This window comes from Lissotriton helveticus, chromosome 7, assembly GCF_964261635.1.
Source record: "Lissotriton helveticus chromosome 7, aLisHel1.1, whole genome shotgun sequence".
NCBI lineage: Eukaryota > Metazoa > Chordata > Amphibia > Caudata > Salamandridae > Lissotriton > Lissotriton helveticus.
In genome coordinates, this window is record NC_136068.1 from 298,889,834 (window position 1) to 298,911,040 (window position 21,207).

Here is a 21,207-nt window from a genome sequence, read left to right on the forward strand (position 1 = left end):
GCAAGAGATCGTGCTCTTAGCTAAATGTGCAAGTTTAAATTCCTTCAGAGCTAGGACTAAAGCTTTTTTTGGGGTACTAGAGCAGGACTCCTCCGGGTTCAACCATAGATTACCACGACCTAGGAAAAAACACAAACTCCTAACATAGGACAACCACGGTAAATTTATGCCCCCCAATTTACACATAACTTTCCTCAATTCCTCTCTATAGTTAGTTAATTCTGGCGTACTCCATAGACGACACCAGAAAAGGAGAGGACGAGAGGCAATAAGAGCAGATATGGGATCAATACCAAGGTCCATTCTAAGCGGTGTTAGGGGTGTGCTTTTTGGTAGCCCTAGCAACTGTCTAACAAAGCTGTTCTCGGTTACCTGTAGTGGATGGGATACACAGTGTCCCCAAAGTTCAGCACCATAAAGAGATGCTCCCTTTGCTTGTATTTTATACATTTCTTTTGGAGGGCCTATCACCTTCAGGGAGCATTTTTGTACACTTTAAGGATGCCTCCCAAGGACTGGGTTAACTTCAAGTTGGCCTTCATTATCTGAGACCTCCAATCCATTTTGTCATTCAATGAAATGCCTAAATAATCAAAGGTGGAGACTCTCTCTAAAGGTCTTCCATCCATTTGGGGATGTGGACAATTAGTTGTATTTGGATGGAAGACCATATATTTGGTTTTATTGATATTAATCACCAAATTCTTTTTCCTGTAAAATAAACTGAACTCATCCAAGACACGCTGCATCCCCATAGATGATTTAGACAGGAGCAGCGTGACGTCAGCAAACATTAAAGCGGGTATTTTCCTGTTTGCAAACCTTGGAGAGTCTATGTCCTTCACAGCCAAGAGTGTATCAATTAAGCCGTTCAGGAAGAGAGAGAAAAGGGTTGGGGCCAACACATATCCCTGCCTGACCTCTTGCTCCACCGGTAAAGGCGTGACAGTTCTCCCTTTTTTCGAAACCTAACCCTTGCATAGGTGCCTTCATGTAGTCGTTTTAAGATCTGAGAAAGATAAACCGGCACCCCCATATCAAATAAAAGACCCCATAGCTGCTCACGGTGGACCAGGTCCAAGGCAGACTTAAGGTCCAAAAAAGTCAGATAAAGACTGCCCCCTCCCAAAGTTACTGTCTTCCCGGAAATTAGTTGTAATCTAAAGATTTTGTCTAGGGTTGAAATTCTGGACCTAATCCTGCTTGTAGGGGGGTTAGGATATCTGACTCGTCCATCCAAGATTGCAGACGTGCCAGAAGGATACAGCAAATATCTTTTGGGTAACATCAATGAGGCTAATGGGCTGGTAGTTTGCCGGGTCTAGTGGGGAACCTTTTTTAAGGATTGGGATCATCTCGGCTCCAAGCCAGGTTGGGAGGAGCTCCATGCCTTGAAGAATGGAATTAAATAAAGACTGCAGATATGGAGTCCAGAGAGCCCGTTCAGATCTGCACAGGTCGCCAGGGATTCTGTCCAGGCCGGGTGCTTTATTAGGGAGTAACTTGTCCAATGCCAAAGTAACGTCCGACAAAGTGCAAGGAGGTGGTGCCATATTCAGGGGGATATGAAAAACATCCATTGACCCTTGAAATTCAGTAACATTCACGGACCTGGAATTTAACATTTTAAAATGCGATCTCCAGGTTTCTTCTGCTAGATTTGGAGCAATGGCCAGGTCACCCTCAGTATGACCTGTCTTCACTAAGTTCCAGAAGGAGCGCATGTCTCTACTGTCCAAGGATTTCCTGATCGCTTCCCATTTTTCATTCTCCCAGGCTACTTTCACCTCAGCCAAGGTGGTTTTAAAGTGAGACCTAGCTAATCTGGTGCCTAGGACATCCTTGTTCTTGATTCTTAGTAGCAATGCAGTTTTGGCTTCCCTGCATGCCCTATTGAACCATGGATGTTTCGGTTTGGGGTAAGGCTTGTTAATATTATCATGTATATAAAAGAAGGCTGCCAATTTTAAAAACATCTCATGATGGTTATTTTTCAACAGTATCAAAGATTCTTTGTCTTGATAGTTTTCAATATTATTGAGAGCAGACTCAAAAAAAGGGATAATCTCAGTCTACAAGGTGGCCATTTTCTCGTCAGACGCAACCAATGTACCCGAACGGACTCTTCTACCACCTTCACTTATAATTAGGCTTGGAGGAGGTTGGGTAGGGTGCTCTTGGGCATTCCCGAATTTGGGGATACAGAGAGCCAGAACTAGTGGATTATGATCACTTTCGCATCTTGAAAACACAACAAAATCCTGAATTTTAGACCAAATCTCAACATCAACCAATATGTAGTCAATTATAGAAGCCTGTCCTATTTTATTAAAGGTTGAGTTTCCCGGGTTGTCTGATGGGAATCGACCATTACAGACCCTTAGTGAGTGAGTAAGTGTTAGTGAGGTCAATTGAAGAACAAGGGGAGACCACCCCCTGATTGGGTAAGTATTACATGATGGGATTGACCGCACAGCATCTTCTTCACTTGTGAGATTGGGAGCAATGCCATTTAAAGGTTCAAAGTGTCAATTAAAATCCCCCCCAACAACTAAGTGGACAGGCTCAAAAAAGTCAAAAGGAAAGAAGACAAAGAGTCTAAGGTCTGGGAGGTTTCCTCCATCTTCACTGGGCGCGAGTATACGTTTATAACAGCCATCTTAAATTCATCCTTAAACGAGAGAAGAATACAAAGTATATCTGGGCAACCAGTATCAAGGGGTTGGATAGTACACCCTATGTGGGTGGCTATTCAGATACAAAGGCCGCCCGAGGGTCTCCCCCTTTGGCCCTGTTGAGCTGGGATTGTGTAGGTTACAAAGCCTGACCTATATATAGGAGTAGTGGACCATGTCTCCTGAAAGAGACATAGCCCATGATCATCAATAAAGGTTGCCCAATCAGGGATGGTCTAGCTTGGAGGCCAGACCTGCTATATTCCAGGAGAGGATCCTTAAATTAGATAGATCTAAAGGTCTTGCAATCGGGGGGTCAGGAGTTTCTACCTCCTGCTGCATTAACAAGCACAAGGGCCCCTCGTGCCCTTGCAGAGTTCCCAAAACATCCCCCAATTCAACAGATAGGGCTCCCAATATATTCGAATCTTCTACAACCTTAGATGAGTCCTCAAGGTGACAAACCCCTTGCCTGGATCTTTCGCATTCTTACTGCGGTGGTATCTGAGTATTTATACCTTCAGCAAGTTCTACTGGGGGATTTAGTCAATCAACTAAATCTAGACTGCTGAATCTGTTACATACTGAGATGTCGAAAGGCGGGAGTGTTTCAAATCCCCATGCCATATGTGGTAAGAGGTCACTCTGTGCTCTCTTTTCCCATTTTTTGTAGACACCACTCATTCTTTCTGTTAATTAAATGGGGGGATAGAAATAGCCAAGAGGACAGGTCCTTATACCACTAATATACCTTATGTGGTCCCAATTTAAAATGTAGAGGACCGCCCTGGGGTCCCTGAAGTTAATTAATACACAGTCACCCTGTATATCTTTCTTCTTTGATCCTATCCAACTAACCCGCCTAGCAAATAGAATTTCACTCTGGATTAGAGGGGGCAATGGTCTATGTTTATTTAGCCAAAATAAGACTTTATTTTTTAACTCCGGATATTGCTCTGCTCTGTTTGGATCCAGCTCAGGGACTCCAGTTAAGATGACAATATAAGGAGTTGGGGCGGAAGGCAGATCAATATATGGCAGAGTGTGTTTGATTATTGATCTATTAGGATCTATGTTGTTCTCACAATCTCCTCTACTAGTACTCGAAGAGTTACCTTCTGCTGGCATATCCGTTATAGGTAACACTGGCGTCAGCCCTTGGCCAGCTACCCCCTCCTTGCTGCCCTTACTGCCCCTAGACAAGGCACCCCCGATACCATAGCGAGATTAGCTGAAGTGGGAAGCTCAGCTACAGGAATAGTTTCTCTATTAGCAATTCGAGGGAGAGTGGCCACCTGTAACAGAATTAACTGGTTTTTCATGGCTCCACAGATTTAAAATCTACAAGAAGCATTACTTGAACATATGCTAATAACATGTGAAGTAATTTTCTGCAATGGTTAAATTTACAACTATAATATAAAAAAAACAACACAGTCGGAAACAAACAAATGCATGTATTTACAAATGTTCTAAAAAATTATGTTCTAAAACATGGGTACTCACAAACTTTCTCTCGGGGGCCAAATTTACAGTGTGGTTTGTGGCCGAGGGCCGCACCGGTGGAGGGGGGGTCAGTGGGGGAGGGGGAAGGGGCTAGAAAGAAAAAAACGGTGACCATGAAGTTGAACACAGGCCCCTGCTGCTGACGCATTCATGCACTGAGCCAACAGACCAGCATACACACACATCTCTCTTTCTCTCTCTCGCTCCCTATCTCTCCCTCCCTCTCTCTGTCTCCCTCCTTCTATCTCTCTGTCTCGCTCCCTGCTTCCCTCTCTCTGTCTCCCTCTGTCTCCCTCTGTCTCTCTGTCTTACCTCTCTTTCTCTCTGTCTCCCTCCCTCTCTTTCCTTCCCTCTCTCTGTCTCCCTCCATCTGTCTCCCTCTATCTGTGTCCCACTGTCCATCTCCGTCTGTCTCCCTCCCTCCGTCTGCCCTCTGTCTGGTTCCCTCCCTCCCTCTGTCTGTCTCCATCCCTCCCTCTGTCTCCCTCCCTCCTTCTGTCTCCCTCCCTCCCTCCTTCTGTCTCCCCCCCTCCCTCTGTCTCCCTTCCTCCCTCTGTCTGTCTCCCTCCCTCCCTCTGTCTCCCTCTGTCTTTCTGTCTCCCTCCCTCTGTCTGTCTCCCTCCCTCTGTCTGCTCTGTCTGTCTCCCTCTGTCTCCCTCTGTCTGTCTCCCTCTGTCTCCCTCCCTCTGTCTGTTTGTCTCCCTCTATCCCTCTGCCTCCCTCTGTCTCCCTCCCTCCCTCTGTCTCCCTCCCTCCCTTTGTCTCCCTCCCTCCCTCCCTCTGTCTGTCTCCCTCTGTCATTCTGTCTCCCTCCCTCCCTCTGTCTGTCTCCCTCTGTCTTTCTGTCTCCCTCCCTCTGTCTCCATCCCTCTGTCTCCCTCCCTCTGTCTCCCTCCTTCTGTTTGTCTCTCCCTCTGTCTGTCTCCCTCCCTCTGTCTCTCCCTCTGTCTGTCTGGCTGTCTCCCTCCCTCTGTCTGTCTCCCTCCCTCTGTCTGTCTCCCTCCCTCTGTCTGTCTCCCTCCCTCTATCTGTCTCCCTCCCTCTGTCAGTCTCCCTCCCTCTGTCTGTCTCCCTCCCTCTGTCTGTCTCCCTCCCTCTGTCTCCCTCCCTCTGTCTGTCTCCCTCCCTCTGTCTGTCTCCCTCCCTCTGTCTGTCTCCCTCCCTCTGTCTCCCTCCCTCTGCCTGTCTCCCTCCCTCTGTCTGTCTCCCTCCCTCTGTCTGTCTCCCTCCCTCTGTCGGTCTTCCTCCCTCTGTCTATCTCCCTCCCTCCCTCTGTCTGTCTCCCTCCCTCCCTCTGTCTGTCTCCCTCCCTCCCTCTGTCTGTCTCCATCTGTCTGTCTCCCTCCCCCTGTTTGTCTCCCTCCCTCCCTCTGTCTCCCTCCCTGTCTGTCTCCCTCCCTCTGTCTGTCTCCCTCCCTCCGTCTGTCTCCCTCCCTCTGTCTGTCTCCCTCCCTCCTTCTGTCTGTCTCCCTCCCTCCCTCTGTCTGTCTCCCTCCCTCCCTCTGTCTGTCTCCCTCTGTCTTTCTGTCTCCCTCCCTCCCTCTGTCTGTCTCCCTCTGTCTTTCTGTCTCCCTCCCTCTGTCTCCATCCCTCTGTCTCCCTCCCTCTGTCTCCCTCCCTCTGTCTGTCTCCCTCTGTCTCCCTCCCTCTGCCTCCCTCCCTCCCTCCCTCTGTCTCTCCCTCTGTCTGTCTCCCTCCCTCTGTCTGTCTCCCTCCCTCTATCTGTCTCCCTCCCTCTGTCAGTCTCCCTCCCTCTGTCTGTCTCCCTCCCTCTGTCTCCCTCCCTCTGTCTGTCTCCCTCCCTCTGTCTGTCTCCCTCCCTCTGTCTGTCTCCCTCCCTTTGTCTCCCTCCCTCTGTCTCCCTCCCTCTGCCTGTCTCCCTCCCTCTGTCTGTCTCCCTCCCTCTGTCTGTCTCCCTCCCTCTGTCTGTCTCCCTCCCTCCCTCTGTCTGTCTCCCTCCCTCCCTCTGTCTGTCTCCCTCCCTCCCTCTGTCTGTCTCCATCTGTCTGTCTCCCTCCCTCTGTTTGTCTCCCTCCCTCCCTCTGTCTCCCTCCCTGTCTGTCTCCCTCCCTCTGTCTGTCTCCCTCCCTCCGTCTCCCTCCCTCCCTCTGTCTGTCTCCCTCCCTCCCTCTGTCTGTCTCCCTCCCTCCCTCTGTCTGTCTCCCTCCCTCCCTCCCTCTGTCTGTCTCCCTCCCTCTGTCTGTCTCCCTCCCTCTGTTTGTCTCCCTCCCTCCCTCTGTCTCCCTCCCTGTCTGTCTCCCTCCATCTGTCTGTCTCCCTCCCTCTGTCTGTCTCCCTCCCTCCCTCTGTCTGTCTCCCTCCCTCCCTCTGTCTGTCTCCCTCTGTCTGTCTCCCTCCCTCTGTCTGTCTCCCTCCCTCTGTCTGTCTTCCTCTGTCTGTCTCCCTCCCTCTGTCTGTCTCCCTCCCTCTGTCTGTCTCCCTCCCTCCCTCTGTCTGTTTCCCTCCCTCTGCCTGTCTCCCTCCCTCCCTCTGTATGTCTCCCTCCCTCTGTCTGTCTGTCTCCCTCCCTCTGTCTGTCTGTCTCCCTCCCTCTGTCTGTCTCTCTCCCTCTGTCTGTCTGTCTCCCTCCCTCCCTCTGTCTGTCTGTCTCCCTCCCTCTGTCTGTCTGTCTCCCTCCCTCTGTCTGTCTGTCTCCCTCCCTCTGTCTGTCTGTCTCCCTCCCTCTGTCTGTCTCCCTCCCTCTGTCTGCCTGTCTCCCTCCCTCTGTCTGGCTGTCTCCCTCCCTCTGTCTATCTGTCTCCCTCCCTCTGTCTGTCTGTCTCCCTCCCTCTGTCTGTCTGTCTCCCTCCCTCTGTCTGCCTCCCTCTGTCTGCTCTGTCTGTCTGTCTCCCTCTGTCTCCCTCTGTCTGTCTCCCTCTGTCTCCCTCCCTCTGTCTGTTTGTCTCCCTCTATCCCTCTGCCTCCCTCTGTCTCCCTCCCTCCCTCTGTCTCCCTCCCTCCCTTTGTCTCCCTCCCTCCCTCCCTCCCTCTGTCTGTCTCCCTCTGTCTTTCTGTCTCCCTCCCTCCCTCTGTCTGTCTCCCTCTGTCTTTCTGTCTCCCCCCTCTGTCTCCATCCCTCTGTCTCCCTCCCTCTGTCTCCCTCCCTCTGTTTGTCTCCCTCTGTCTCCCTCCCTCTACCTCCCTCCCTCTGTCTCCCTCCCTCCCTCTGTCTCTCCCTCTGTCTGTCTCCCTCCCTCTGTCTCTCCCTCTGTCTGTCTGGCTGTCTCCCTCCCTCTGTCTGTCTCCCTCCCTCTGTCTCCCTCCCTCCCTCTGTCTGTCTCCCTCCCTCCCTCTGTCTGTCTCCCTCCCTCCCTCTGTCTGTCTGTCTCCCTCCCTCCCTCCCTCCCTCTGTCTGTCTCCCTCCCTCTGTCTGTCTCCCTCCCTCTGTTTGTCTCCCTCCCTCCCTCTGTCTCCCTCCCTGTCTGTCTCCCTCCCTCTGTCTGTCTCCCTCCCTCTGTCTGTCTCCCTCCCTCTGCCAGTCTTCCTCCCTCTGTCTATCTCCCTCCCCCCCTCTGTCTGTCTCCCTCCCTCCCTCTGTCTGTCTCCCTCCCTCTGTCTGTCTGGCTGTCTCCCTCCCTCTGTCTGTCTCCCTCCCTCTGTCTGTCTGTCTCCCTCCCTCTGGCTGTCTCCCTCCCTCTATCTGTCTCCCTCCCTCTGTCAGTCTCCCTCCCTCTGTCTGTCTCCCTCCCTCTGTCTGTCTCCCTCCCTCTGTCTCCCTCCCTCTGTCTGTCTCCCTCCCTCTGTCTGTCTCCCTCCCTCTGTCTGTCTCCCTCCCTCTGTCTCCCTCCCTCTGTCTCCCTCCCTCTGCCTGTCTCCCTCCCTCTGTCTGTCTCCCTCCCTCTGTCTGTCTCCCTCCCTCTGTCGGTCTTCCTCCCTCTGTCTATCTCCCTCCCTCCCTCTGTCTGTCTCCCTCACTCCCTCTGTCTGTCTCCCTCCCTCCCTCAGTCTGTCTCCACCTGTCTGTCTCCCTCCCCCTGTTTGTCTCCCTCCCTCCCTCTGTCTCCCTCCCTGTCTGTCTCCCTCCCTCTGTCTGTCTCCCTCCCTCCGTCTTTCTCCCTCCCTCTGTCTGACTCCCTCCCTCCTTCTGTCTGTCTCCCTCCCTCCCTCTGTCTGTCTCCCTCCCTCCCTCTGTCTGTCTCCCTCTGTCTTTCTGTCTCCCTCCCTCCCTCTGTCTGTCTCCCTCTGTCTGTCTTTCTGTCTCCCTCCCTCTGTCTCCATCCCTCTGTCTCCCTCCCTCTGTCTCCCTCCCTCTGTCTGTCTCCCTCTGTCTCCCTCCCTCTGCCTCCCTCCCTCCCTCCCTCCCTCTGTCTCTCCCTCTGTCTGTCTCCCTCCCTCTGTCTCTCCCTCTGTCTGTCTGGCTGTCTCCCTCCCTCTGTCTGTCTCCCTCCCTCCCTCTGTCTGTCTCCCTCCCTCTGTCTGTCTCCCTCCCTCTGTCTGTCTCCCTCCCCCTGTTTGTCTCCCTCCCTCCCTCTGTCTCCCTCCCTGTCTGTCTCCCTCCCTCTGTCTGTCTCCCTCCCTCCGTCTTTCTCCCTCCCTCTGTCTGACTCCCTCCCTCCTTCTGTCTGTCTCCCTCCCTCCCTCTGTCTGTCTCCCTCCCTCCCTCTGTCTGTCTCCCTCTGTCTTTCTGTCTCCCTCCCTCCCTCTGTCTGTCTCCCTCTGTCTGTCTTTCTGTCTCCCTCCCTCTGTCTCCATCCCTCTGTCTCCCTCCCTCTGTCTCCCTCCCTCTGTCTGTCTCCCTCTGTCTCCCTCCCTCTGCCTCCCTCCCTCCCTCCCTCCCTCTGTCTCTCCCTCTGTCTGTCTCCCTCCCTCTGTCTCTCCCTCTGTCTGTCTGGCTGTCTCCCTCCCTCTGTCTGTCTCCCTCCCTCCCTCTGTCTGTCTCCCTCCCTCTGTCTGTCTCCCTCCCTCTATCTGTCTCCCTCCCTCTGTCAGTCTCCCTCCCTCTGTCTGTCTCCCTCCCTCTGTCTCCCTCCCTCTGTCTGTCTCCCTCCCTCTGTCTGTCTCCCTCCCTCTGTCTGTCTCCCTCCCTCTGTCTCCCTCCCTCTGTCTCCCTCCCTCTGCCTGTCTTTCTCCCTCTGTCTGTCTCCCTCCCTCTGTCTGTCTCCCTCCCTCTGTCTGTCTCCCTCCCTCCCTCTGTCTGTCTCCCTCCCTCCCTCTGTCTGTCTCCCTCCCTCCCTCTGTCTGTCTCCATCTGTCTGTCTCCCTCCCTCTGTTTGTCTCCCTCCCTCCCTCTGTCTCCCTCCCTGTCTGTCTCCGTCCCTCTGTCTGTCTCCCTCCCTCCGTCTCCCTCCCTCCCTCTGTCTGTCTCCCTCCCTCCCTCTGTCTGTCTCCCTCCCTCCCTCTGTCTGTCTGTCTCCCTCCCTCCCTCCCTCCCTCTGTCTGTCTCCCTCCCTCTGTCTGTCTCCCTCCCTCTGTTTGTCTCCCTCCCTCCCTCTGTCTCCCTCCCTGTCTGTCTCCCTCCCTCTGTCTGTCTCCCTCTGTCTGTCTCCCTCCCTCTGTCTGTCTCCCTCCCTCTGTCTGTCTCCCTCCCTCCCTCTGTCTGTCTCCCTCCCTCTGCCTGTCTCCCTCCCTCCCTCTGTATGTGTCCCTCCCTCTGTCTGTCTCCCTCCCTCTGTCTGTCTCCCTCTGTCTGTCTCCCTCCCTCTGTCTGTCTCCCTCCCTCTGTCTGTCTCCCTCCCTCCCTCTGTCTGTCTCCCTCCCTCTGCCTGTCTCCCTCCCTCCCTCTGTCTGTCTCCCTCCCTCTGTCTGTCTGTCTCCCTCCCTCCCTCTGTCTGTCTGTCTCCCTCCCTCTGTCTGTCTGTCTCCCTCCCTCCCTCTGTCTGTCTGTCTCCCTCCCTCTGTCTGTCTGTCTCCCTCCCTCTGTCTGTCTCCCTCCCTCTGTCTGCCTGTCTCCCTCCCTCTGTCTGGCTGTCTCCCTCCCTCTGTCTATCTGTCTCCCTCCCTCTGTCTGTCTGTCTCCCTCCCTCTGTCTGTCTGTCTCCCTCCCTCTGTCTGCCTCCCTCTGTCTGCTCTGTCTGTCTGTCTCCCTCTGTCTCCCTCTGTCTGTCTCCCTCTGTCTCCCTCCCTCTGTCTGTTTGTCTCCCTCTATCCCTCTGCCTCCCTCTGTCTCCCTCCCTCCCTCTGTCTCCCTCCCTCCCTTTGTCTCCCTCCCTCCCTCCCTCTGTCTGTCTCCCTCTGTCTGTCTCCCTCTGTCGTTCTGTCTCCCTCCCTCCCTCTGTCTGTCTCCCTCTGTCTTTCTGTCTCCCCCCTCTGTCTCCATCCCTCTGTCTCCCTCCCTCTGTCTCCCTCCCTCTGTTTGTCTCCCTGTCTCCCTCCCTCTACCTCCCTCCCTCTGTCTCCCTCCCTCCCCCTGTCTCTCCCTCTGTCTGTCTCCCTCCCTCTGTCTCTCCCTCTGTCTGTCTGGCTGTCTCCCTCCCTCTGTCTGTCTCCCTCCCTCTGTCTGTCTCCCTCCCTCTGGCTGTCTCCCTCCCTCTATCTGTCTCCCTCCCTCTGTCAGTCTCCCTCCCTCTGTCTGTCTCCCTCCCTCTGTCTGTCTCCCTCCCTCTGTCTCCCTCCCTCTGTCTGTCTCCCTCCCTCTGTCTGTCTCCCTCCCTCTGTCTGTCTCCCTCCCTCTGTCTCCCTCCCTCTGTCTCCCTCCCTCTGCCTGTCTCCCTCCCTCTGTCTGTCTCCCTCCCTCTGTCTGTCTCCCTCCCTCTGTCAGTCTTCCTCCCTCTGTCTATCTCCCTCCCTCCCTCTGTCTGTCTCCCTCCCTCCCTCTGTCTGTCTCCCTCCCTCCCTCTGTCTGTCTCCATCTGTCTGTCTCCCTCCCCTTGTTTGTCTCCCTCCCTCCCTCTGTCTCCCTCCCTGTCTGTCTCCCTCCCTCTGTCTGTCTCCCTCCCTCCGTCTGTCTCCCTCCCTCTGTCTGTCTCCCTCCCTCCTTCTGTCTGTCTCCCTCCCTCCCTCTGTCTGTCTCCCTCCCTCCCTCTGTCTGTCTCCCTCTGTCTTTCTGTCTGTCTCCATCCCTCTGTCTCCCTCCCTCTGTCTCCCTCCCTCTGTCTGTCTCCCTCTGTCTCCCTCCCTCTGCCTCCCTCCCTCCCTCCCTCTGTCTCTCCCTCTGTCTGTCTCCCTCCCCCTGTCTCTCCCTCTGTATGTCTCCCTCCCTCTGTCTCTCCCTCTGTCTGTCTGGCTGTCTCCCTCCCTCTGTCTATCTCCCTCCCTCTGTCTGTCTCCCTCCCTCTGTCTGTCTCCCTCCCTCTGTCTCCGTCCCTCTGTCTCCCTCCCTCTGCCTGTCTCCCTCCCTCTGTCTGTCTCCCTCCCTCTGTCTGTCTCCCTCCCTCTGTCAGTCTTCCTCTCTCTGTCTATCTCCCTCCCTCCCTCTGTCTGTCTCCCTCCCTCCCTCTGTCTGTCTCCCTCCCTCCCTCTGTCTGTCTCCATCTGTCTGTCTCCCTCCCCCTGTTTGTCTCCCTCCCTCCCTCTGTCTCCCTCCCTGTCTGTCTCCCTCCCTCTGTCTGTCTCCCTCCCTCCGTCTGTCTCCCTCCCTCTGTCTGTCTCCCTCCCTCCTTCTGTCTGTCTCCCTCCCTCCCTCTGTCTGTCTCCCTCCCTCCCTCTGTCTGTCTCCCTCTGTCTTTCTGTCTCCCTCCCTCCCTCTGTCTGTCTCCCTCTGTCTTTCTGACTCCCTCCCTCTGTCTCCATCCCTCTGTCTCCCTCCCTCTGTCTCCCTCCCTCTGTCTGCCTCCCTCTGTCTCCCTCCCTCTGCCTCCCTCCCTCCCTCCCTCTGTCTCTCCCTCTGTCTGTCTCCCTCCCTCTGTCTCTCCCTCTGTCTGTCTGGCTGTCTCCCTCCCTCTGTCTGTCTCCCTCCCTCCCTCTGTCTGTCTCCCTCCCTCTGTCTGTCTCCCTCCCTCTATCTGTCTCCCTCCCTCTGTCAGTCTCCCTCCCTCTGTCTGTCTCCCTCCCTCTGTCTCCCTCCCTCTGTCTGTCTCCCTCCCTCTGTCCGTCTCCCTCCCTCTGTCTGTCTCCCTCCCTCTGTCTCCCTCCCTCTGTCTCCCTCCCTCTGCCTGTCTCCCTCCCTCTGTCTGTCTCCCTCCTTCTGTCTGTCTCCCTCCCTCTGTCTGTCTCCCTCCCTCTGTCTGTCTCCCTCCCTCCCTCTGTCTGTCTCCCTCCCTCCCTCTGTCTGTCTCCCTCCCTCCCTCCCTCTGTCTGTCTCCATCTGTCTGTCTCCCTCCCTCTGTTTGTCTCCCTCCCTCCCTCTGTCTCCCTCCCTGTCTGTCTCCCTCCCTCCCTCTGTCTGTCTCCCTCCCTCCGTGTCCCTCCCTCCCTCTGTCTCCCTCCCTCCCTCTGTCTGTCTCCCTCCCTCCCTCTGTCTGTCTCCCTCCCTCCCTCCCTCCCTCTGTCTGTCTCCCTCCCTCTGTCTGTCTCCCTCCCTCTGTTTGTCTCCCTCCCTCCCTCTGTCTCCCTCCCTCTGCCTGTCTCCCTCCCTCCCTCCCTCTGTATGTCTCCCTCCCTCTGTCTGTCTGTCTGTCTCCCTCCCTCCCTCTGTCTGTCTCCCTCCCTCTGTCTGTCTCCCTCCCTCTGTCTGTCTCCCTCCCTCCCTCTGTCTTTCTCCCTCCCTCTGCCTGTCTCCCTCCCTCCCTCTGTATGTCTCCCTCCCTCTGTCTGTCTGTCTCCCTCCCTCTGTCTGTCTGTCTCCCTCCCTCTGTCTGTCTCCCTCCCTCTGTCTGTCTGTCTCCCTCCCTCCCTCTGTCTGTCTGTCTCCCTCCCTCTGTCTGTCTGTCTCCCTCCCTCTGTCTGTCTGTCTCCCTCCCTCTGTCTGTCTGTCTCCCTCCCTCTGTCTGTCTCCCTCCCTCTGTCTGCCTGTCTCCCTCCCTCTGTCTGGCTGTCTCCCTCCCTCTGTCTATCTGTCTCCCTCCCTCTGTCTGTCTGTCTCCCTCCCTCTGTCTGTCTGTCTCCCTCCCTCTGTCTGCCTCCCTCTGTCTGCCTCCCTCTGTCTGTCTCCCTCCCTCTGTCTCCCTCCCTCTGTCTCCCTCCCTCTGTCTGTCTCCCTCCCTCTGTCTCCCTCCCTCTGTCTGTCTCCCTCTGTCTGTCTCCCTCCCTCTGTCTGTCTCCCTCTGTCTGTCTCCCTCTCTCCCTCTGTCTGTCTCCCTCTCTCCCTCTGTCTGTCTCCCTCTGTCTGTCTCCCTCTGTCTGTCTCCCTCCCTCTGTCTCCCTCCCTCTGTCTCCCTCGCTCCCTCTCTCCCTGTGTCTGTCTCCCTCCCTCTGTTTGTCTCCCTCCCTCTGTCTGTCTCCCTCCCTCTGTCTGTCTCCCTCCCTCCCTCTGTCTGTCTCCCTCCCTCCCTCTGTCTGTCTCCCTCCCTCCCTCTGTCAGTCTCCCTCCCTCCCTCTGTCTGTCTCTGTCTGTCTCTCTGTCTGTCTCTATCGCTGTCTGTCTCTCTGTCTGTCTCTATCGCTGTCTGTCTCTCTGTCTGTCTCTTTCGCTGTCTGTCTCTGCCTCTATCTGTCTCTATCGCTGTCTGTCTCTGCCTCTATCTGTCTCTATCGCTGTCTGTCTCTGCCTCTATCTGTCTCTGTCTGTCGCTGTCTCTGCCTCTATCTGTCTCTGTTTGTCCCTGTCTCTACCTCTATCTGTCTCTGTTTCTATCTGTCTCTGTCTGTCCCTGCCTCTATCTGTCTCTGTCTGTCCCTGTCTCTGCCTCTATCTGTCTCTGTCTGTCCCTGTCTCTGCCCCTATCTGCTCTGTCTGTCCCTGTCTCTGACCCTATCTAGCTCCGTCTGTCCCTGTCTCTATCTGACTCTGCCTCTATCTGTCTCTGCCTCTATCTGTCTCTATATGTCTTTATCTTTCTCTATCTCTATCTGTCTCACCTCACCCGGGTCTCACTCCCTGCTGCCCTCCCACCTCACCCGGCTCTCACTCCCTGCTCTGCCCTCCCACCTCCCTCACCGGGCTCTCACTCCCTGCTGCCCTCCCACCTCCCTCACCGGGGCTCTCACTCCCTGCTCTGCCCTCCCACCTCTCACCCGGGCTCTCACTCCCTGCTCTGCCCTCCCACCTCTCTCACCCGGGTGTACACTCCCTGCTCTGCCCTCCCACCTCCCTCCCCCTGGCTTTCACTCCCTGCTGCCCTCCCACCTCCCTCACCCGGGCTCTCACTCCCTGCTCTGCCCTCCCACCTCCCTCACCCGGGCTCTCACTCCCTGCTCTGCCCTCCCACCTCCCTCACCCAGGCTCTCACTCCCTGCTCTGCCTCCCACCTCTCTCACCTGGGCTCTCACTCCCTGCTCTGCCCTCCCACCTCCCTCCCCGGGATCTCACTCCCTGCTCTGCCCTCCCACCTCACTGGGCTCTCGCTCCCTGCTGCCCTTCCACTTCACAGGGCTCTCACTCCCTGCTCTGCCCTCCCACCTCACCTGGCTCTCACTCCCTGCTCTGCCCTCCCACCTCCCTCACCCGGGCTCTCACTCCCTGCTCTGCCTCCCACCTCTCTCACCTGGGCTCTCACTCCCTGCTCTGCCCTCCCACCTCCCTCCCCCGGGATCTCACTCCCTGCTCTGCCCTCCCACCTCACTGGGCTCTCGCTGCCCGGTTGCCCTCCCACTTCACAGGGCTCTCACTTCCTGCTCTGCCCTCCCACCTCCCTCACCCGGGCTCTCACTCCCTGCTCTGCCCTCCCACCTCAACGGGCTCTCCGTTCCTGCTGTCCTCCCCCCTCTCCCCTGTGTGTCCCTGTGTGTCAGCCTGGGCTGACACAGCCTCCCGGGCACCCCAGTACTTCACAGGTCATTAAACGACCATTTGTTTGTTAATGAGGCTTTGTTCACCTCTTAGCGCCCCTGCAGCCCACTCTTGACTGTATCGCCCGGCCCCCACAGAGCAGTCTCTCTGATTACGCACTGCTGCTCTCCGAGGTGTTTGCTGAAGTAAAAAAAAAATACACAGGTGCAATGTTTCTCAAGCTCCGCGGGCCGTCACTGAAGGCTTGCCGGGCCGCCACTGGCCCGTGGGCCGTACTTTGAGTACCCCTGTTCTAAAACAACATTTATCTTTGTAAATAGGGGTCTTAAACATATACAACTTACTATAACAAAAACCTTGACATACAATGCCATATTTATGAAACAGACACATTTCACTCTGTTTATCACGATCATTGAAAAAGTAACAGTTTATTGTTTATATAAAAAAAACTTATAAAACAAAAGTTACAAAATGCCAATGCAAATAAAAATAATTTCTATATGATTATTAATATTTAGTAGTTTCAATTCATCACAAACTGTAAAAGGTTTATGTAGCTCGTACAAAAGGTTTTAAAAATAAAAAATGTCTAAATATATGTGTGTTCTGCAAATTAGAACAAAAGAAATTAAATGCTTTCTTCAAAAGGCCATACTTTTGCTCTAAATTGTTTTTACTGCTTTTAAATTCTATTTCACCAATCTACTCTGTGCAAAGATTCGCGCTGCTGTGCTTGCCTAATTTTTAATCGGATTACTCCACACAGTCTATTTTACTTTTTGGGGTGATTCACTTACCTGGGCTGCTGTTTGGCCGGTGAGGTGTGCCTTCCCTGCCCCGTTCCACCGCGGCTGTTGTGCCGATTGAGTGGAGGGCGGGCGGCCATCTTGCAGGTAGTCCCGGACCCCGGCATAACCAGTGGCAGCGTTCTAGCTGGGGGAGGGAGCTGCAGGCATAAATTGAACATGCACTTTCGAGCGCACAGCAGGCACGCCGTAGGCGCGCCGAAGGTAAGCCAAAGGTCTGCCTGTCTGCGCCCGTCCGCCCTCCAGCAGCGCACAGCGCCAGGACTGTGGGCTGTATCGAGGCTGTGGATAAGCCTGAACTAATCCGCTATACCCGGGAGTCTTTGCTGGAGATGGATACTAACCCGTGCAATAGTGACAGACACTGGGAAGTTCTCGAGTGCATGAGGCGGTCCTGCCCCCTCTGCCAATTTCACCTCCAAACATCTCACGCGACGCCCCTCCCCTCTCGGCACATAACGCTAACATCTGCGCGGCTCTTATCAATGCACGGTCACTGGTAAAGCATGCCGCGGATGTGCATGAGGTGATTGTGGATGAACAACTGGACCTTGTGTTCATTACCGAGACTTGGTTGAATTCCTCCTGTGCTCCGGTGATCGAACTAGCTATACCACGGGGCTATCAGATCTGCAGGTCAGATCGCATGTTGGGCAGAGGTGGTGGCACTGCTGTAATCTTCAGAGAAGGGTGGACGCTCTCTATGGAGTCCACAGCGGAAATCCAGGAAGGCGAGGTCCTGGAATTTTCATTGGTCATCTCCCCACATTTCACTTTGGGGGGGTCTTGGTTTATCGCCCTCCTGGCCCGCCGGGCACTTTTATTAAATCTCTCGAGGAGGTTATAACCTCACGAGCGATTAGGTTTCCCAAATTCTTGATGTTAGGTGATTTTAACATACACTTGGAGAACCTATTGGCCCCAGGGACTAGGGACTTGCTGACCTTTGTACTCTGACCCACTTGACACAGCAGGATCCCGACACTACGTATAAATGTGGTCACCTTTTAGACCTAGTATGCTCTAATTTTAAGCTTACCATGCGGGATCCGCACCCGGTTATCTGGTCGGACCACTATTTGATCTGCTTTTCGTGGGACTTAGCCAGCGCCACCTCAGATGTAGGGAAGGCCCTGGGTCCACCCGCAAAAAAGATCAATATCCAAGCTCTGGCCAGTGCACTGTCTCATTCGCTCCCCGACGAAGCTTCTGATCTCGAGGGAGCAGTGGAGAGTTTCTCAGACTGGATTAGCCAGACTGTTAACTCTCTCCCACAATCCTCCGCGAGTTATCGCTCGCGAGGCTCTCCCTCGAAGCCATAGTTCACAGACCACTTAAAAATACTGAAGAGGGGATGTAAGAAATTAGAATGGGATTGGCGCCTGAAGTACTGTCCCCGGGCTAAGGCTGCACTCCGCTCTGCCCAGAGAGAATACTATGCCGCTATTAAAGAAGCTAAGGGCAACTTTTTTGCAGACAGAATAGCAAAAGCCAACAACAACAGCTAAGAAATCTTTGCTATTGTCCGTAGCTTTATGCCGCCGCCGGCGGAACTTTCCACCCCGCCCATTTCATCCCAATGGTGCGAGGAGTTATCTACCTTTTTCACCACTAAGATCCATAAAATTCAGGCCAGCCTAAGATCCACACCCCCTATCCAACACTTTCCCGCCCTGCCGCCTGCCTGGAACAGCAACTTTCCTAGCCAAATCTATTCACACTTCTCTTTGGCGGAGGAAAAGGATGTTTTAGCCATTCTGAAAACTCTAAAATTGGGCTCACCAGTGGACCCTTGTCCCGCGAGGGTTCTGAGTGGGGTGGCGGAGATAATCTCTCCTGCTGTTGGGGCGCTTGTTAATGATTCACTTCAATCGGGTAGAGTGCTGCAGCAATGGAAGCATGCCAAACTCCTCCCTCTCCTTAAGAAGCCCTCAGCCGATCCCTCCCTTCTGTTCAACTACCGCCCCATCTCTCTTCTCCCGGTCTTAGCGAAGGTGTGCGAAAAGGTGGCCTTTAAACAGCTGGAGAACTTCGTCGAATCTTCCGGTGCTCTGCACCCGTCTCAATCCGGGTTTAGGACATCCTTTAGCACAGAGACTGCGCTGGTGGAGATCACGGAGGCTATTAGTGAGTGCCTGGACGAGGGCGGCAGGGTGGCGCTGATTTTGTTGGACCTCTCTTCCGCGTTTGACACGGTACCCCACCTCCAGCTTCTCTCCAGGCTTTCTGATATCGGCATTACTGATGTGGCCTTGTCCTGGGTCAAGTCCTTTTTGGACAACCGCTCCCAACAGGTGTGGATGCCCCCTTTTTTCTCGATCTCCAGTCTAGTAGCCACTGGAGTACCACAGGGGTCAACGCTGAGCCCCCTGCTCTTCAACTTATACCTTACCCCTTTGATCTACATGGCAGAGAAGCTGGGTGCCAAAATTATGGCTTACGCCGATGACACTCAGCTTCTCTTCACCTGGAAGGGTGATGATCTCCAAACTGATATGGCCCAGCGTTGTCTGTCTTCTGTATTTGCTTGGTTGGCTCAGGCAAGCCTCAAATGCAATGAGGACAAATCTGAGATACTCCTCTATGACCAATTCCCTCCTGCTTTCAGAGAATCTCTCTGGCCCGCGGGGTTCCCATGCCCCAGTGGCGATTGCTGTGGCGCCAAGAACCTGGGAATCTGGTTTGGAGCCGACTTAAACTTCCATGAACAGATTAAGCGCCTCTCAGGGACGTGCTTTGGCACCCTCAAAGCCCTAAGGAGGTTCTTTCCCCTGCTCCCCCGTTCCGCCAGGGAGACTGTGGCCAGGGCACTTATTCTGTCACGCCTGGATTATGCTAATGCCCTATACATCGGCATCCCTGGGTACCTCCTGGAGAAGTTGCAGGTTATCCAGAATGCAGCTGTCAGGCTCCTGTTTAACATCTCTAGGAGAACGAGCGTTCGCAAGCAGCTCAATTACTTGCACTGGCTTCCGGTGGCTCAGCGAGTGCACTTTAAAACTCTGACCCTGACTCACAAGGCTCTCCACCGTCCATGCCCATCCTATATGAGCTCTAGGTTTGCGTTCTACTTTCCCAGTCGCTCTCTCCGCTCTGCCTCCCAAAGACGGCTGGTAATTCCCAGGTTTCGACGAGCCCGACTTGGGGGACAATCTTTTGTGGTCAAGGCCACCACCATGTGGAATGCTCTGCCTGATTTTCTTCGACACACTAAAGAATTAGCCACCTTCAAAAAACTCCTCAAAACACATCTGTTCAAGCAATGTGTGTAAACTTTTTGTCTTTTCTGTCACTGACCTCACTCCGCGCCAGGATACTCCTGAGTAGCAGTGCGCGTTACAAATCCCTATATAACATAACATAACATAACATAACAAAAGGAAACAAAGTAATACAAAATAACAAAAAGTATATATTTACTTTCTTAATAAACAAATCATAATACTTTTAGTGAGTTTTTAGGTCTTGCCTACACATCGAGCATGTGCTGCATAAGGGGGGACCTCTTGGGATCGATCAGCTTTTTTGGCTGAAAACGTGCACACTTTTCATTGCTTTCTATTACAACGCGTACACGTTTGGCGTTTCCCTTGCAGGAGATGGTGCCCCTGCTCGCTCCCGCAAGGGAAATGCTGTGCGTGTCTCGTCCTTGGTACTCTTTACATTTCACGGCCGCGGGGCTGCTCTGGTCTTTCACCGCTTTGTTTATTTCCGCCGCTCCTCGCAACTCGTGGATGCCGAGGGCTGCCTCCAGGCCCAGTCTCTAAATCTCCCCTCCAGGCGTGGCTGCAAAAAGGTAAGTATTCAGCAAATGTTAGACTTGCCTTTAAAATATACATCCCATTTACTACATGACCAACAACAAACCAATGGAAAATATACATTTCCGCTGGCTGCTCGGCTTCTGTCTCCTTTGCCCTCCGCTCTTGGTACAGCCTCACTGATTGCCACAGTTACCTCTTGACATGAGTCGTAAGCCTACCCCTAATTTACAGGTGTCATTAGTAACTGGAAAGACTGCTTAGCACCCTCGCTCTCCCTGCTGTTCTTCAAAGATCTGCAGATCACAGGATTATGTCCCAGCAATGCAGGCTCTACCATCCATCCTTCGGTGATCAGTAAATTGTGTCCCAATAACTTGGGTAGAAGTAACACCTATTATTTACTGTGCTTATAAACAGCTGATTGCAGTATGAAGCTCTATACATAAAATTTTATTTCCGCTGTGCAGAGAAGATCTTGACCACATAAACAAGAATGTACTACCTGCATATTACTGAAACTGCAGGGGTAAGTCGAGAGACCATGTAAGCAATGCAAATAGGATATGGAAAGGGGCAGTTAGCATCAGTCCTTGCCTCCAGCGAAATTGCAGGCTGGGACTCAGAGTAGCTAATGACCATTCACCAGGGTGACGCCATGTCTCCAGGTGCAAAAAGCACTACGAATGAACTCGGCTTGAGAGGGCACAGAGTGTGTTCAAAGGCACACATTCCTTACGTTCCTAAACCCCAAATTATGAAAGGTATTCAGGCTGAGTGAGGATGAAAACATGAAACTATTCTACACTTCAAAGAGTTTTACTGTGAAGTCCGTTAGCCACAAAAGAAGTCTCTTGGTAAAAAAAAGAGTGCACACTACTAACTTGTTCAACGTCAAGCACGTCTAGTTACGTGGCAAAGAGCTGCTCCCCACATGCTGTGCATAAAAGCATATGATGTACCCGGCCTTGTACCTCAGTTTGTCCCAATAAAGTGAGATAGAACGTGACAAAGCCCTCTACGGGCACTCTCTCCACCAGCACTTAACACAATTTACTAACGCTCCGAAGGGGCATTTCTCCCTGTGACAGGGCTGTTCAAAGGCACTTTCCTCATGACTTCTACTTAGTCATCGGTCGAAGTATCTGTCTCTGCGTTTATCTTATCTCCCCCGTCCTGCTATGTGGCTTAGTCTCCTTTCCTGTCTTTCCCTGGGTCTCGCTCTCTTTATCTGTGCTTCTTGGCATTTCTTTCTGTTTGGCCCAGCTGTCTCATTTTCCCATCTGCACAGACATACCTGCACTGCTGTCACCTGTGTGTCTACCCACCGGTCTTGTGCCCGTCTAATCAACGTGCATGTCTCTCCGTTGTACACCACTTTGCTTGCCTTTGTCCATCTGCTCTCACTGCCTGTCTCTCTAGAGTTCTCTACCTCTTGCATTGTCGGTCTCAACACACAGGTCTCTCAAATGCTGTCTTGCCTTACTGTGCTTCTATGCATTGCTCTCAGTCCTTACCCTTAGCTGTTTCTCAGTCGCTTACTTTTCCTGTCTCACTCCACCATATAGCTGTTGGTTTCATGGTCCAATAGGTCTCACCTTTGGGAACTTATAAGTATTTAGTCATGCAACAGTTAATGTTGTTGCATCAAGGATATTGTCCTGCATAACTAAATACCTATAAGGTCCCAAAGGTGAGCCCTATTGCCTATGCCAATGCTTGTTTATACTTACATTGCACAACTGCTTACC